Source organism: Colossoma macropomum, unplaced genomic scaffold (assembly GCF_904425465.1).
Source record: "Colossoma macropomum unplaced genomic scaffold, Colossoma_macropomum, whole genome shotgun sequence".
NCBI lineage: Eukaryota > Metazoa > Chordata > Actinopteri > Characiformes > Serrasalmidae > Colossoma > Colossoma macropomum.
Window position 1 is genome coordinate 30,036,352 of NW_023494806.1, and position 17,619 is coordinate 30,053,970.

Below are 17,619 nucleotides of genomic sequence, written 5' to 3' on the forward strand. Positions count from 1 at the left end.
TTCCTCTGTGATTGTGGCTGTTTTTCCTGGTGCGCTGTGTTGATTAGGGGTTCAGCGCCACAACGGCACAATAATGCTGCAGCTGCAGCTCGGACAGAAATCCCCCCCGAGTGCAGCACTTCTTAGAAGTAGTCATTTTCCATTAAGACCCACCTCAGAGTTGGTCCAGATTTAATACTCTACGCAGGGAAATCCATAGTTATTGTACTTAATAATAATAATAATAATAATAATAATAATTATTATTATTATTATAACAGTAATAATAATAATAACAATAATAATAATAATAGTAATAACAGTAATAATAACAACAGTAATAATAGTACATTTGCTATTATTTTGTTTACAGAGTATTACAAGTATTGTAATACAAAAGTAATACTAAAAATGTATTGACCTTATTTTTTAATGTTTATGCAAACAAAAAGTGCATATTGCTGCCAATTCTATTTGTGTTAATATAAACGTTGGTGAAACGATTTTCAGTTTGTGTATCAGTATTTATTTTTTTAATTTATTTTACTTTTCAACACATTTGAACAATATCGCGATAATACCGATAATCTTGATAATTTTGGTCATGATAATCATGATATGAAATTTTAATATCGTTTCACCTCTAGTTCTGACACATGAGCTTGTATAGCAGCGTCACCTGCTGGACTGAAAAAGCAGAACCAGTCACAGTGTTAAAGGAAAGTCAGTACAGTGTGATGATCTGGAACAGACTGTAAGATACAGGTTTAAACTGTACTGTGGGTCAGGGTGCATTTCATCAGGACTCTTATTATAGCAGTGTGGCTTTCAGTAATCAATAACTAATACTGATCATCTCAATCTGGATTAAACACTGTATACTGCTCTCACAGAGTCATGAAATTTATTAATTTTATAAATAATACACAAACAGTGCTTCAGTACCACAAACACTGCAGGTAACACTCGGCTCAGTTTCTGGTCAGTTCTGGACGAGTGAACATGTTCAAAAACAAAAGCAGTAACGGTTCAATCACAGCACTTTAACAGATACAGTAAACAGTACAGCTGATTGGTTTAAAAAAAATATTTCTCCTCCCACCCACTTTCTTTCTCAAAGACATACAATTCAGTGGTGTGTCCAGGACATGGGGGGGGTGAGGGGCACCACCTAATGATGTACAGGACAAAGCAGCATTTACAGAATATCTGATTTGTTCTTGGGCCAAAATGAATCAGTTATGATACTGTATTGGATTCACATTGGCTCTATAGTTCTTAATAGGGTTGGAAAATGTGAGTAATTTCCATCTTTGATTACTGGCCTGTGAACACTAGCTTAAAGATTTGTTTTAAGTAAACAGTAAAGCACAGCATTCTGGATAAGATCAGCTGTTAAATATGTATAATCATGAATGTGAATGTTGAAGCTTTAAAACTGAATGTGATTCATTTTTCATTTATTCATCACTCAAACACAGCAATGTTACTCAGAATGGCAGTGTTATTTTTGTCAATACAGGCTGGTGTTTCCTAAAATCCTAAAAGTTACACTGGGGTATGGAGTGATTTTAGGGGCCTTAGTGCACTTTAATGTATAATGTATGATTTGAAATAAATTATTTGGATAACAACAACAGTTCTGAGTATTCGGCCTTCTTGGAGCGAGTGGGCAGGCTTCTGGAAAGGGCCCAGCCTACAGACTCCATAGTCTTGCTGGGAGACTTCAGTGCTCATGTTGGCAATGACTGGGAGACCTGGAGGGAGGTGATTGGGAAGAACAGCCTGCCCGATCTAAACTTGAATGTGAATTGTTTTTGGACTTGTTTTTTGACTTGTGTCCTAGTTATGGACTGTCTGGTACCAGAGCTCCTTGGGTCAAAAGTCAATGACCGACTTTGTTGTCATTACATCTGAATTGGGACCATATGTTCTGGACACTTGGGTGAAGAGAAGTGCTGAGCTGTCAACCGATCACCATCTGGTGGTGAGTTGGATCAGATGGTAGGGAAGACTGATGGTGAGACCCATTAGGCCCAAGCGAATAGTTAGGGTGTGCTGGGAACGACTGTCAGAGGCCCCTGTTCGGAATGATTTTAACTCCCACCTTCAGGAGAGCTTTTGTCATATTCCGGAGAAGGTAGCTTCTCACCCTCTCGCAGATTGTCGAGGGGGCATAGGAGTTTGCCAACTCAGTTTACATGTGTTTCGTAAACTTGGAGAAGGCTTACGACTGTGTTCCTTGAAATATCTTGTGGGAGGTCCTCCAATGAGAGTTGTGTTCGTATACTCTGCATTAAGTCAAGCTCATACAGTGTTAGTGTTGGACTCTGCCAAGATTGTGCCTTGTCTTCACTCCTGTTCGTGATATTCATGGATAGGGTGTCGGCGTAGCCGAGGTCAGGAGGGCATTATGTGTGGAGGCCGGAGGGTGGCGTCTCTGCTATTTGCAAATAATGTCGTCCTTTTGGCTGGATCGCATGCATGCCTCCAGCGCGCACTGGAGCAGTTTGCAGCTGAGTGGGAAGCAGTTGTTATGCGGATCAGCACTTCCGAGTCTGAGTCCATGGTGCCCACCCAGAAAAGGATGGCATGCCCACTCCAGGCAAGGCCTGCCCCAGGTGGAGGAGTTTAAGTATCTCAGGGTTTTGTTCACGAGTGATGGGAAGAGGGATCGTGAGATCGGTCGCAGGCTGGGTCAGGCGGCAGCAGTAATGCAGTCACTGTACCGGACTGTAGTGGTGAAGAGGGAGCTGAGCCATAAGGCGACATCCCGACTACATCCCAACCCTCACCTATGGTCATGAGCTGTGGGTAATGACCAAAAGAATGAGATCGAGAATACAAGCGGCGGAAATGAGCTTTCTTCACAGGGTGGCAGCTACACTCTATTTGATAGGGTGAGGAGCTCGGCCATCTGGGAGGAGCTCAGAGTAGAGCCGCTACTCCTCCGCATTGAGAGGAGCCAGTTTAGGTGGTTCGGTCATCTGATCAGGATGCCCCCTGGATTAAACCCGGTGGGGGTTTACTGGCCACGGCCTACTGGGATGAGACCCCGGGGTCATCCTAGGACCCGCTGTAGGGATTACATCTCCAATTTGGCCTGGAGGAGGTTGCGGGGGACAGGGTCGTCTGGGATTCTCTGCCCTCCCACCTGCTCCTGCGACCCTATCTGCATTGTTGATGATGGTGATGTTTGGATATTTTAAGGTTCTACAGAGAAAAATAATGATTATATGATGTAGTATGTTGTGGAGGATCAGTGTGGATGTGGTCATTATGGAGATGAGCTGTATTGAGAATAAGAGGGAGATGAACAGCAGTCAGTTGTGTGGGTGTAGTGTTGATGAAGATTGATTTAAGGTGCTGGTAAGAAATTAGGTCTTTCTGTGAGTCATAGGTGTACAGCTCGGTGTCTGTGTTGGTGAATGTCCATAGGGTGGCAGTATAGCACTGTGAATGACAGGAATGTGGGTATTACTGTTTGAACTAGTGTACAGTGTACAGTATGCAGAAATAATCGTCTAAGAACTGTGCCTCAAATTAGAATTTAAACCTGCTGGTTTACAGATTACTGGAAGTAAACAGCAGTCCAGTACCTGCTCACCATAAACTGACCGATAAGTCTGTTTCCTTTTGCTTTTTGAGTCTTAGAGAGATTCAGCAGTGCAGAACTGAAGGAGCTCCTCCACACAAAGCATGAACAAACTCTTACATTGTGTTGTACAAAGAACCACTAATGTTTGACGGTTAATGCTGATGTTACACATTGGTGGTAATGGTGATGATCATATTTTATGAATCTCCCTTTAATTCCAGCACTTTGATGTGTTTTAAGTGCTCCTATAATGAACTGTTATAAAAGTGTGAGACTGTAACAGTCCTAACTAGGTACAGGTTTAGTAGATTTGTGAGCTGGAGAACCTGCAGCCCTGTAGAACTGGAACTGTTAAAGTCCTGTATTAAACTAAAGATTCATTACATTAGTTAAACACCACTGCAACATCTAATATATATATATATATATATATATATATATATATATATATGTCTATTATACTATATAAACACTAGTGCAATACAGTTAAACTCAGTCTGCAGTGGAACTGTGATGAGTCCTGTACTGAGAGTTTACGTTCTCTGTAAATCAGTGTTCCAGACAGATGTTCCCGGTGACCTTCCTCAGTATTTTCTGAGATAAAGCACCATCCATCAGTGGGAATATACTGTCCTTATTTTTAAATACTTCATTTTTGAGTAACAGAGTTTAACTATTACTGTATCTGAGTTTTCATTCCTCTTTTTACACCAGACCAATTTGAAATTGGAAAATCAGTCAGTACTGAGGATTAGTTACACATTCAAGGTCGTAATGAAATTGAATTAATAAACCCCATCATGTTTTCTGACTACAGTTAAAACTGCAATATTCTTTGCTGTAGCTCTTGGAGAAGGAGCACTCTCTGTGCTAATACACTTCAGTTCAGTTTTATACCACTGATAGACATTCTGCTCAGTCAGCCATTATCCCAGTAACATGAAAAAGTTATCAAGGCATCTTGACTAAAATTCAAATGTGGAATGGTAAGCAGGCACTTTACACAATGGCAGCAGTGGCTGCTAAAGCTGTGGCTTCTAACAATGATCAACATTTCAGTGAGGTCCATCATGCAGTAACCTGACCTGCATCACACAGTGAGCAAGCTAACTGCTGAATGTCTGCATTACACCAACCATTTCTAATCTTCATTATGTTTAACACCAATTCATTGCTCCCTTTTACCTATTTCAGCAAGCAAAGTTTATTTATATAGCGCTTTTTACAACAGGTGTTGTCACAAAGCAGCTTTACAGAAAAATCAGCTGTACAGAAAAATCCAGGTCTGAGCCCCCATGAGCGTCGCCAGTGGCGACAGCAGCAAGGAAAAACTCTCTAAGAACAAGAGGACAGAACCTTGAGAGGAACCAGGACTCAGAAGGGGAACCCATCCTCCTCTGGTCGACACCGGATAGTAAACATTGTTAGTATAAAGTATTATAGTACAAAAACAGGGAAAACAGGTGGGGCACTGGTTAAATTGAATAGTTGAGTTTATGCAGTAGCAGCAGCATCATCATGAGGGTCGGTTCATGAGGGTAAGGTTTGCACAGTGTTGTACAGCATGAAGCTCGATGCTGGTCAAGCCGGTCCAGAAGGCTGGCGAGCAGTGGCACCTGATCAAGGCAGAAGAAACAACAGCATCAGACGCACAGGATGGGCAGCTGTTCAACTCGGCAAAGAAAGGAAAACACACAGAGTCAGTTCTGTAATGGGCGACAGATCACAGATTACAGTGTTAACAGAGCAGCAGAGACTCTGTCAGGTCTGCATCTGACAGGGAAAACTAATTACCAAAGGCTGGACTATACAAGTAAGTTTTTAGCCTAGACTTAAAGACTGAGGCTGTGTCTGAGTCCCGAACATTAACAGGAAGACTATTCCAAAGCTGGGGGGCTTTGTATGAGAAAGCTCTCCCCATGATGTAATAGTACTAATAGTAATAGTAATAGTGAATAGTAACAGTAAGCCAGCATCTTGTGATCTAAGTAGGTGTGATGGTTCATAGTGGGAGAGAAGTTCACTCAGGTACTGAGGGGTCTGTTTAGAGCTTTATAGGTCAGTGAGAGAATTTTATAATCAATGCAAAATTTAACTCATAACCAGTGTAGGTTTGATAAAACTGGGCTGATGTGGTCAAACTTTCTAGTTCTAGTAAGTACTCTGTAAGCACTCTGGACTAACTGTAGCTTGTTCCCTTCATTTGTTCATTTCTCATGTCTTAGTTGTTCACTGTGGATGTGGTGCAGGTCACAGTAGTTTACTGAGGACGTGGTTCTGGTCTCAGTAGTTCACTATGGATGTGGTTCATGGCTCAGTAGTTCACTGTGGGCATGGCTTAGGTCTCAGCAGTACACTATGGATGTGGTTCATGGCTCAGTAGTTCATTGTGGACGCGGTTCAGGTCTCAGTAGTTCACTGTGGACACGGTGCAGGTCTCAGTAGTTCACTGTAGACGCGGTTCAGGTCTCAGTAGTTCACTGTGGACACGGTGCAGGTCTCAGTGGTTTACTGTGGACGTGGATCAGGTCTCAGTAGTTCACTGTGGACACAGTGCAGGTCTCAGTTTAGGCTTCAGTAGTTCACTGTGGATGCGGGTCAGGTATCAGTAGCTCACTGTGGACACAGTGCAGGTCTCAGTAGTTCACTGTGGACGCAGTTCAGGTCTCAGTAGTTTACTAGTAGACCACTCAGCGCTTTCTGCACAGTGGGGGCAGCAAGCAGCTGTAACAGCTGTAACTGCATTAATGTATTTAATCAATGTTTTAAAAGAAAATGCATTTGTAATGGAGTTTCATGTTTATGGTAGACAGCAAACCCACACAAACCACCCCACAACTCAACACAGAGTAACACAAGTAACACATACTAATATCTCTAACATGCATAACGACAACTTATTTACAGATTAAAGTCTCTCTGACCGCAAGTCTGGCACTCCCGACAGCCTCCGTGAACCAAAGGCCACGCAAGCCAGTAGCGGGACGCTACAATACCTTAGAAATCACATCATGTCATATATTATTATTATTATTATTATTGTTATTATTATTATCCTTTAGAGGAGTCATGGTTTCCCCATGTCCCTCTGAGTGTGCCTGTTTCTTCCCCTGTTCTGTAGCCATGTGCATCTGTCAGTCCCTGATTGGTCAGAATCTCAGCCCTGACTGGTCCAAAAGTCAAGTACCGTCTGCATAGCAGCTCTTCAGAAAATCCCAGAGCTTTTTATGATCCCAAATCCTAATCTTCACCTCTCTCAGAGCTCCTGGTCATTATTACCGTGGGGTGACAGTCTCTCTTAACACCTGGACTGCAGTCACAGTGATGATTCCTTTGTCTGTCGGTCTGTTGGTTTATTCTTCATCTTGAGCTGCTGATTTTCTCTCCTCAGCTGCAGAATCACCACCACTGACACCACAATCACAGCTACAAGTGCAGCCCCCATCACACTCAGCAGTACAGTCACCCACACTGGAACAGCAGCTCCTTTATCCATGTCCGGATTTGACTGATCACCTACAAAACACACACGCACACATATTTGTAATATAAAAAAACTTCAACTACAGCTGGGCCTACACAATATTATTTTTCTTTTGACAATTTTTTTTTTGTCTAAAGTGAACAGAAGCAGACTATGCAGATGATCCAGAGGAGTGAGATGGAAAGCTCTCAGATCTACTGCAGCTCTATAGAGATCAGAGACCTTCTGACATTATCAAATATGATGTATTTTTATGGCTCTTTGATGAGTCCTGTAGTGTGAGATGGTTATTAATATAACTGATCAAGTGATTAAGGCAAAAGCCAATAAGAGAGAAAAACTGGGGAGAGAATGTAGAATGTAATGTACATTAGACAACAACTTAAAATAATGTAAAGTTGAAAGTAATTAAGCTGACTTTATAAGCTAACCTGTAGCTAGCTGAGCTGAAATATCTGTCCTTTGGCTAACATTGCTGCTGCAGAGATAGAGCCACAGTGCTGTTCTGATTATGGGATTATAGACTTCACAATACAGCATGGGGTACACTTGACTCTAATTTGAGGTTATAGTAATAACAAACTAATTAAATTGCTTCTTGAACATTATTCATTAAAAAAGAAGATACTGGGGCAGGAGGGCAACACAGGGCAGATTGTCAACATAAAAGCAAAGCCAAATCACAGACATCTTAGGTGATTTAGAAATCCCAGGCAGTAACATTTTTAGGTATGGTCACCCCAACATGATAACCAACAAACACATGGGACTGCAGGACCTAGTAAACCTGACCTGTACATTAAACTCCCAGGGAAATTGGTCTTACCTCTCACAGTGATTCTATATGTAGACACAGTCTCCTCATTTCTGGTGTCCACTACAGTGTAAACACCATCATCAGAGTCCTTCAGGTCCTCCAGCTGCAGACTGGGCTGGAACATCATTCTCTTCTCATATGGAGGGTCACAGTGGATTGTACGACCCTCGACTTCACAGAGTCTCACAGTGTTTGGATCAGAGTTTCCAGTCCTGGTAAAGGTCACCTTCACTGGCTCTGAGACAGGAAGATCCAGGGTGAGAGATTCTCCAAGATGCATCTGCAGGATGTATTCAGGAGCTATAAAACATAAAAAGCCACATCATTACTTAGTTCCTATTACGGTTTACAGTCTGATTAAAAGATAAAATGACCAGGTTCACTGACTGGACACTTACGCTCGAGCCGTAGACTCACATCACATAGATCTTTACCATCACACTGACAGGTGTACCAGGTTCTCTTACTGAAATCAGCGTCAGTGATGGTGAGAGAGAGATTCCCCTTCAGGTACTGATCATGGATCATCTGATATCCCTCCTTCACTGATCTGCATGAAGTCTGATCACACTCAGCCAGAACTTCAGTGGGTTTCCGAGATAAGATCCATCTGACCAAACCAGAACATCTCTCAGAGCAGGACAGAGTAGCAGAGTCATGAAGATTCACCTTCACGGAGCTAATGGCTGACAAAGGAACTGAAAAAGAGATGTAGAAAAGTAGAAAAGTACAGGCAACTTCTGAGAGCTGTTGTTATTAACCTAATAGATCTCATTGGAAACAGACTACACATCTGCACCCACTCTTTTAAAGACTGTTTTAAGAGTTGGTGTGTTGTTACAGCCCACTCTCTGAGACCAAATTTTAGCTTAATTGACAAGATTGTAGTGTACGTGATGCTGATCATTTTTTGCTTGCACTGTATCAATACAGTCTAATAGTAAAGAGCTGACAAAGTATTCTGTTAACACTTAAGAAAATGAAAAACTCCTGGAATCTATTGAAAATCTTCTACTAATTTCCACTTGTATAATGTATCAAGGACAATATGAAATGTACACCTACCTAAGTTACACATGAATGTCAGCAGCCAAAACACGAACTTTCTCAAGATCCTGTAGTTCTGCATTTCTGTGGTTGTGAGGGGGGAAAAAAGAAGAACACGCTTCTGAGGATGAAGTGAGCTGTCAGACAAGATACAAGATACTCGCAAATATGAGTTGGAGAAGAGAGTTGAACTAAAACCAAATATTCTCTCAGCTCCAACATGACAATGGTGAGCACTACCAAGACAGAGAAAAGGCCACTGCACACCGGAAGTGCCGCGGCACACAGTGTCCAGCCAGAGAGCAGACGACTCTGATCCAGCCTGTACATGAAAACTCACGCAGTGATTTATTAGAAGTGAATCTGAATCTTCCAGATGGGCCGGTACTGTTTTGGACCGGTTACTGTGGGCTGCACTTTTATAATGTAAGAACGATTTCATGTTTTAAAAAAAGTAAGTAACCTGGTTACCTTCAAAATTTGAGTGCATTGAACTTCAAGAAGTAATTTAAATACAGCAGTAATTCTGCTAACTTTTTAACAGTTTAATAAGCTTAAATTACTTTTTTAAGTTAAAACCATCAATATTATATAATATATTAAACATTTCTGGACACCTGGTGGTGAAATTGAGTGAAGGTTTAAAAGATATGTTATATATTGTTTCCATGAGATGCAGCACTAAACTGCGAGTTAAGAGAACTTTTATCTAAACTAAGAAGTTTAAGTTGAGTGAACTCTTGTGCTTTCAGATTGAGTTAACTCAAAAGATGCAGTGTAATAAGCAGATTTAGAATTTTAAATACAGCTGACTTTTCATTTTTCAGTAAAATCAAGATGTTTTTGTTGTTGGATTTGTATGAGATTTACTCATTAATAAGTGCCCTCTTGCATTTATAGTCTCGCTAGAAAAGGAGGGCCGACCACAGAAAGACCCTTTCAGAAATCCTCACTGTGGGATAGAACCTCACATCAACAAATTGCTACCTTTACAGAAGAAATACTACTTAGTCTGTTTATTATAAAATGTTCACACTCTGTGCACTACAAAAATGAGTGTTTTAACCTATGAAAGTAAGTAATGTGGCTGGCATAATAAGCTCACTAAACATCAGATACATGTATATTTATATATTGTAAGCAGAAAGAACATTTATAGAAAGTTTACAGACTTGACGCTGAATCAACTCAAAATTTTAGGCTAGACATGTCAAATGTAGGTTAAATTGATATCTAAGTACTTTATGTGTTTCTTAGTTGGAGTAACAAAAATGAGCTTTTTAAACCAATATTTTTCAAATTCTTTATTCAGGTAACACAAAACTGCTACCTAGATCAACAAATGTAAGTTTTGTTGTTTACAGTATATTGTTAAGGAAATTTTATGATCTCCACCATTATTTGCTGTCCATCTGAACATTCTTTACACTGAATGGACAGTGGAACCTTAGACTGGGTCAGTATCTCAATACAAACAGCAAAGCCAACAGTAGTGTCTGTAATTCTTTTCACATTGCTCATTAAAAAGGTTCTTCAAGGGTTCTTTAGTGAATGCACTGGGAAGTGGAGAACATTGAAATAAACATTCGATAGCATAAACGGTTCTTCCTTATGATGGAAACTCTGTTGTGTAGGTTTCCTTAAAGAGCCTTCTGTAACATTTCTAGGAAAAAAAATGGTTCCACTGTTGTTACAAGCTGCATCTGTATTTGTTTACTACTCAAGTTTTAAAAGAAAAACTCAAGAAAAGCTATTTATAGCAGTTTAAACAATAATATTCATTTACACATAGCTAACCCTTACAAACAGGCTAATTCATTTTTTTACAAATGACCATTAATATTGGACTTTATGAATGATTCTTGGTGTATAACTATGCTATGCTTGGTGTATAAAGATGCTACAAATGCTTAAAGTATTGCTTTATGTGCCTAATAAGCCCACTGACCCGTTGTAGGTTTATTGTCTATAAAAGCAGGAGGCCTGTAAGGATAATCAAGGTGAAGTGAATTACAGAGACCACGACTGGCTTAATGTTCATAATGTTTATTCAAAATAGCTTGATTTTAAAGGGGGCACAACAGTGAAATCTGAGCTTTTGAAGCTTCTTATGTTTCATAGTTTCAGTGTTCTTACAGTGCTTGAATAAGTCTTATTGTTCAAAAGTAGAACCTTACACTTCAAGTTCTCATCATAATGTGGAGGACTTTCAGGGTGTTTTATGAGACTTTCTGGCTCTGAGCCAAAGAGATATTTACAGCCTCTCTTACTCTTTGGAACAACACACAAGTAATGCACTGTACAAATATGAGTAAACATGAGAAAAAACTCAAATAATGGGCCACATTAACTCGACTAAGGCAGTTTTGCAGTTCACTAAGAATGCTAAAACGAATTATTCAGTCATTTTTATTGACTACACTCTAAAAAGGATTCAAAAAAAGTAACCTGGTTCCTTCAAATTTTGAGCTAAGTGAACTTTTAATAGTAAGTTAACAACAATAATATGATTTTATTTAGATTTACAGTTGTATGCAAAAGTTTTAACACCCCTGCTCAATTTCCATGTGTTGTTGATTTTTTAAGTGAAAATAAGTGAAACACATCCTCTAAGAGAACACATTTAAATACAGATTTTTTTCCATGAATTATTATTTCTTTGCTGAATTTAACATTTTGGAAAAAAAATAGTTTTATTATTCCCCATATGTTAAAATCAGAAAACAAAAAACTTATTTTCACTTTGAAAATCAACAAAATGTGTAATTTCATCAGGAGCACATCTTCATAAGGCATCAAATGAGCAAATAGGGTATAAAATCATTATAAACAATAATCAGTATTCGTGGTTCTTTTCTTTGTGTGTCCTTGACTTGTAGAACATGAGGAAAAGCCAGTTCTGTAGCTCTTTCTGTGACCAGAGTGATCTACACAGCTGTAGTTAATCACATGTTACTAATACTTTACTGGAGACACTGAATATTTCTCATGACCACTGATGAATGACGTGGAGGGGTCTGATAAACTGTGCAGTATCAGGTGGGCTACAGTCTGTAACTATAGACATGCATAGTGTAACTATAAGGGAGGTGTTTCCAATGAAGTGGACAGTGGGTGTAGATAAGGTACATGAACCTTCAATTAATTCCATATATAAATAATTATAAACAACCAAAAGAGCTACTAAGAGTGCAGGAAATAGAGTGTGTGGACGTACTTTTTGTGTGTGTGTGGGCGGTGTTTGAAGGAAAGTGAGTGAGAAAGACTAAACGGAGAACGTCAGGGAAACATGTCCTAAAACAGAGCAGCTTCCTACTGAAATGTACTGGGTTCTCCTAGACAGCACACACTCTTTGTGTGCTTTGTGTGTGTGTGTGGTAATTAAAATGTTGGTGGTGATTGTTGTTAAGATATTGGCCCATTTTATCACTTCATGAGAAATGATCAAATTGCAATAAACATATGATTAAAACAATTAATTAAAACATAAATCATTCCATGTATAAAAATGCTCAAAAAGTCACCTGATTGGACCAAAGAGTAAAAAGTACAATAAGAAAACAACTCTGCTTGGAAAATTACTGGCAGGAGTTGGAAACAAATAAAAGATGTGCATTCTGCATTTGCAGTTCGGTGATGCGCGTCTGGTAATATGAGTGGAAGCTTTTTCAATAAATTTAATTCATCTAACAGTGTGTACTATACTAAACATCTAAGTCAGTAAATAATAATAATAATACTAATACTAATACTAATAATAATAATAATAATAATAATAAAAGGCTTACCTGCTGTAGAATCAGCTGTCCTGGTGCTGTAAAACCTGAAGTGTAAAACTCTTTCTCTGAGCTGAATGAAGAGAACACCAACAGCCTCACACCACTGAGCTCTCAGCAGAAAATGTGTGTTACCTGCTCTATGACCACTATTTAGCCTTTAAACACAGGAAGGAACTTACACATCTGCACTTCCTGTCAGTGTCCGCCTGGTCTTCAGTGGTCTACAGTCTACATCTACTGAACTTCCCCCTTCACACCCCTCTACAACTTCACCTTTTCCAAGTGTTAGTTAACCACAGAGGCGTCTTCTGATCCAATCAGTGTCCGTTTATGTACAGTGGCTGTTTGCTGTTTTGGTGAAAACTCAGCAGATCAAACTCTCACAGATGAGCTTTAGTTTATGATCTTATCAATCTAATTAAGCACTTCAGACTGAGATTAATCTGAGTGCAACTGACTTTCCACTGTCTCTGCTGACCACCAGGCCTCTGTAAACAAAGCAGGTCAGGTCCACACAGACCCACAGAGCAGGGCTGCAGAGAACTGAAGCACATAGCGTATTAAAATCTTAACTAGCTTTATTCCATCAGACGAAACTCTATTGCTATAACCAGGTTCAGTCACAGGTCAGAGAGACATTTCCATAAAAACAGATACAGTGATTGGGGTCCTTCTGGACTGAGAGTAGGACATGTAGACAGTGCTTTTAGTAAAACTGAGGATCACATGAATTTCTAATGTGAAGTATGAACTGCAGAAGTTTGCCTGGTGTCCTGTCATGGTCTGGTCTGGTCATCACTGAACTGAGAGTGTGGACTGTAGAGGATTAAATAATGCACAACGGGAGTCTCACATTTTGTCAGTAACAACACTCGACCAGCGCTGACCAGCAGAAAAGAGCTGGTCTAAGTGGTTTTCCTTTGTCGTCAGTGTTGAGCACTGAGTGTGATTGCTGAACGTAGTTGATGACAATGCAAGACAGACACACCAAACCTGCACTGTAAAACCTAATGTTTCTTTCCTGTGTAGAAATGAGATAATCAGATGTACAAATCCAGCACACCATGCATGCGTTACAGGTAACTAATAAACAAATAACTACATTTGAAATGCCACCGTCCACATCTACACACTGAGTGAGTTTGCAGGCATTTAGCTAGTTATCTGGCAGGCAAACATGCCTTACTGAACTAGACCTAGACTGAACTAGACTGTACATTCAGTAAACATGAAAATATCTAAAAAGGTATAAACTCATTATTATTAGAGCATTATTTCTATATTCATAAGTATAATTTGCTTTGAGTCAGAATCAGTTTTTGCCGTCTTCGTGTATCAGTGAATTTGTACAGTTGAAGGCTGTGAATGTAATGTAATGTTTACTGGCTCTGGAGGCTCGTATTTGAAATAAAGAGATGTGTGTGTGAAGAACACTTGTATAATGTAATGCAATTTCAGGGTTCTAGACGTGAGACACTTATTAATGTAATCTAACGTTCAGCAGGGCTTTCACTAAAATCTACCCAGAATTTTCATTCTCATCAAGTAATGTTTTCAATACAGACTTAATTAAGCAATTAGCAACTACAGACTTTAACTCTGCAGAGCCTTTCGGCCTTTCATGGATTGTAAACTACTTTATTGGAAATAAATAAACTAGGAAGCCTTATCTAACTATGAAATACATGAGTTTAATGTAAAGCTTATTCCTTACACAGTACATAGACGTGTAAATGTGCACTAGTGGAGTGAACTGTGATCAGTCTCAGCTCTCAGAACTTTTTTCTCATGTAATCTAATGTTCGGCTTTAGTTTTTGTACAGATTTTTCCCAATTATGTAGGGACAAGTTTCTAACACTGTAAAAAACATTGGTGTTGTAAAATGCCGAGTTCATTGAACCTCTAAATGTAAGTTCAGAGAAGAGTAATCTTTTCTGTTCACTTATTTCAAGAAGCTCAGTAAAATAAATATGGTGAGAAAACTCTGGAGGGGAATTCCAGAAGACAACCCTAAAATAGTAAGAGTGCACGAGAGCTTCAGCAGCTTTACACTTCCTACAGTGAGTAACTGGGTTACCTTGAACTGTTGAGTTCAGTGATCTTCAACTCATAAGTTAACTAATGCAAACACACATTATTCCTCTGTTATCTTAATGTTTCATTCAAAATTTCAAGTTAACCCGGTTAATTACTTTTTTACGTTTAAAAGCTGCTTGGAGTTAATTCACTGTCCTCCAGGCAGCAGAGTTGGTGGTGCCCAACTTTCTGCTTGGTAGAGATTTTCCACAAAAAAAGAAAAACTTCTAAACTCTAAAATTTGATCTTTTTAGTCTCCATGATGACTTCAGTAGGGACTGAATTCAGGACAGTAGCTCTTACAGAATAACAGTAATAACTGTGCTGTTCAGAAGACGTGCTTTTAGCCTTTCAGCGTGTTCTATTAAAGTCTGTAACTCTGGCTCATTTGCAGCTGATACTGTCTGACAAACACATCAGTAAATAAACTAAAGTGAATTAAAAGAGATCAGCGTGCCCATTTCCATGGGTCCACACTTTCTGATTTCATTAAGCCAGCTGCTATCTTCAGGAATATTTTCAGATTTTGACTGTAAATGTGCAAAACGTAACTCAATATATCAAGTATTTTTTCAGTAAATAAATAATTTACTCTTATTTGAGTAATTCTCTTTATTAATGCTTTTATCTGTACTAAGGTAAATGGTCACTACAGTAACAGTACTTTTGGTCAAGCAGGGATGTTCAGCACTCTTTCCAGCCCTGGATCTCCCCCCAGTCAGCTGTTAGTGCTACTACTGTGAAATAGAAGCATCTTGGAGCAACAACAGCTCAGCCACGAGGGTGGACCATCAAAACCCACAGAGCAGGGCTGCAGAGTGAAGTGTGTAGAGTGTAAAAATCTCACATCCTCTATTTCATCTCACTACAGAGCTCACAAATGCCTCAGGAAGCAACATCAGCAGATTACTTGAGACCAGGAGCTTCAGGAAATGAGCAGCTGCACACAAGCCTAAGATCATTATGAGCAGTGAAAAGCTGCAGACAGAGTGGTAGAAAGCACAACACCTCCTTCTCTCTTTTTGACTCTCTTTCTCTGTCTGTGTCTCTCTCTCATGGTGTGTTTGAATAGCTGTTGAGCTGAAAACTGCAGGGTTAAGGAAATACAAAGCCATTAAAGCCTGCTCAGCCGTGCAGTTGCAGAGAAAGTTTTAACTCTGTAAACCACATGATTAATGTCTATGGTGCTAAACTCAATAAGCTCCTGGCTTTTTACACTGTACAATAACTACAACAACAAACCTGTCAGCTCTAATAAAGACAGCAGAGAGAGGAAAAGCTGTGTTTACACAGGATGAAGAAGGGATGACTGAGGGAGCAGTGACACTTCAACAGGTTTCTAATACTGTAAAAAACAGTTGTGTTGTAAAATGTCGAGTTCATTGAACCTCTAAATGTGAGTTCAGAGATCAGTAATCTTTTCTGTTCATTTATTTTAAGAAGCTCAGTTAAATGTTCATTTTAACACAGTTTCACTTGGTAGAAGGAAAAACTATTTTTCTATAGTATTTAAAAAACTACTTTTTTTAATTAGTGTAGTTTTATCTCTATTTCTATCACCCATCTCTCCATCTCAGTAAAGGTCAGGTGGTCAGGTTTGAACTAAACCTGCCGAAACTGACTGTGATCAGGCTGTCTAATAAGCCGCAGGGCTCTAATTATGGCGTGAAAACTCTGGAGGGGAATTCCAGAAGACAATCCTAAAATAGTAAGAGTGCACAAGAGCTTCAGCAGCTTTACACTTCCTGAAGTGAGTAACTGGGTTACTGTTGAGTTCAGTGATGTTCAAATCATAAGTTAACTAATGCAAACACACATTATTCCTCTGTTATTTTAATGTTTCATTCAAAATTTCAATTTAACCTGGTCAATTACTTTTTTACGTTTAAAAGCTGCTTGGTGTTAATTCAGTGTCCTCCAGGCAGCAGAGTTGGTGGTGCCCAACTTTCTGCTTGGTAGAGATTTTCCACAAAAAAAGAAAGAAACTTCTAAACTCTGAAATCTGATCTTTTTAGTCTCCATGACGACTTCAGTAGGGACTGAATTCAGTACAGTAGCTATTCCAGAATAACAGCTCCTACCTTCATAATCTCATCATAAACTCCAGATAAGAAAACAGCATGACACAAACATCCTAACTAGACTAAATCTAAAGTTTGGTCTTATTTTAAGGAAATAAAAAAATGATCGAATTTATGTCATATTAAAATTTTGCTCACTGCTTCTTGTCTAATTAGAGTGTTTATTTATTACACAGAACACCAACATGTGTGTACAGTGTAAGGAGACGTACTTTTAGCCTTTCAGCATGTTCTATTAAAGTCTGTAACACTGGCTCATTTACAGCTGATACTGTCTGACAAACACATCAGTAAATAAACTAAAGTGAATTAAAAGAGATCAGGGTGCCCATTTCCATGGGTCCACACTTTCTGCACATTTTTATGCATGTTTTCCAGTACAGTATGCACTGCTCGTATGCCATGTGAACATAACATATAAAAAATGACAACTTGAAATTAATTAAAATAGCACTCCATATAAAATATAAATATTCATCTGAGCAATGAGCAATACTCCAAAAGGTTCCAGCAGAGTCATGTGTCCAAACATGATTATCTTACAGTTTAATTATGGGGTTGGTGTCACTTAATGCCACACCATATTCAGTTGTGTCTAATGAGGCATTCTAAGACTGATTTTTTATACAGGTTTGTGATGCACTCTGATGTACATACTTTAATATTCTGCTGTGAAATCACTTATTCCAGATATGTGCATACGGGTATACACTGTGATATAGACTGAATATTTTTGCAGTATTTGTGTTGGAAAAGA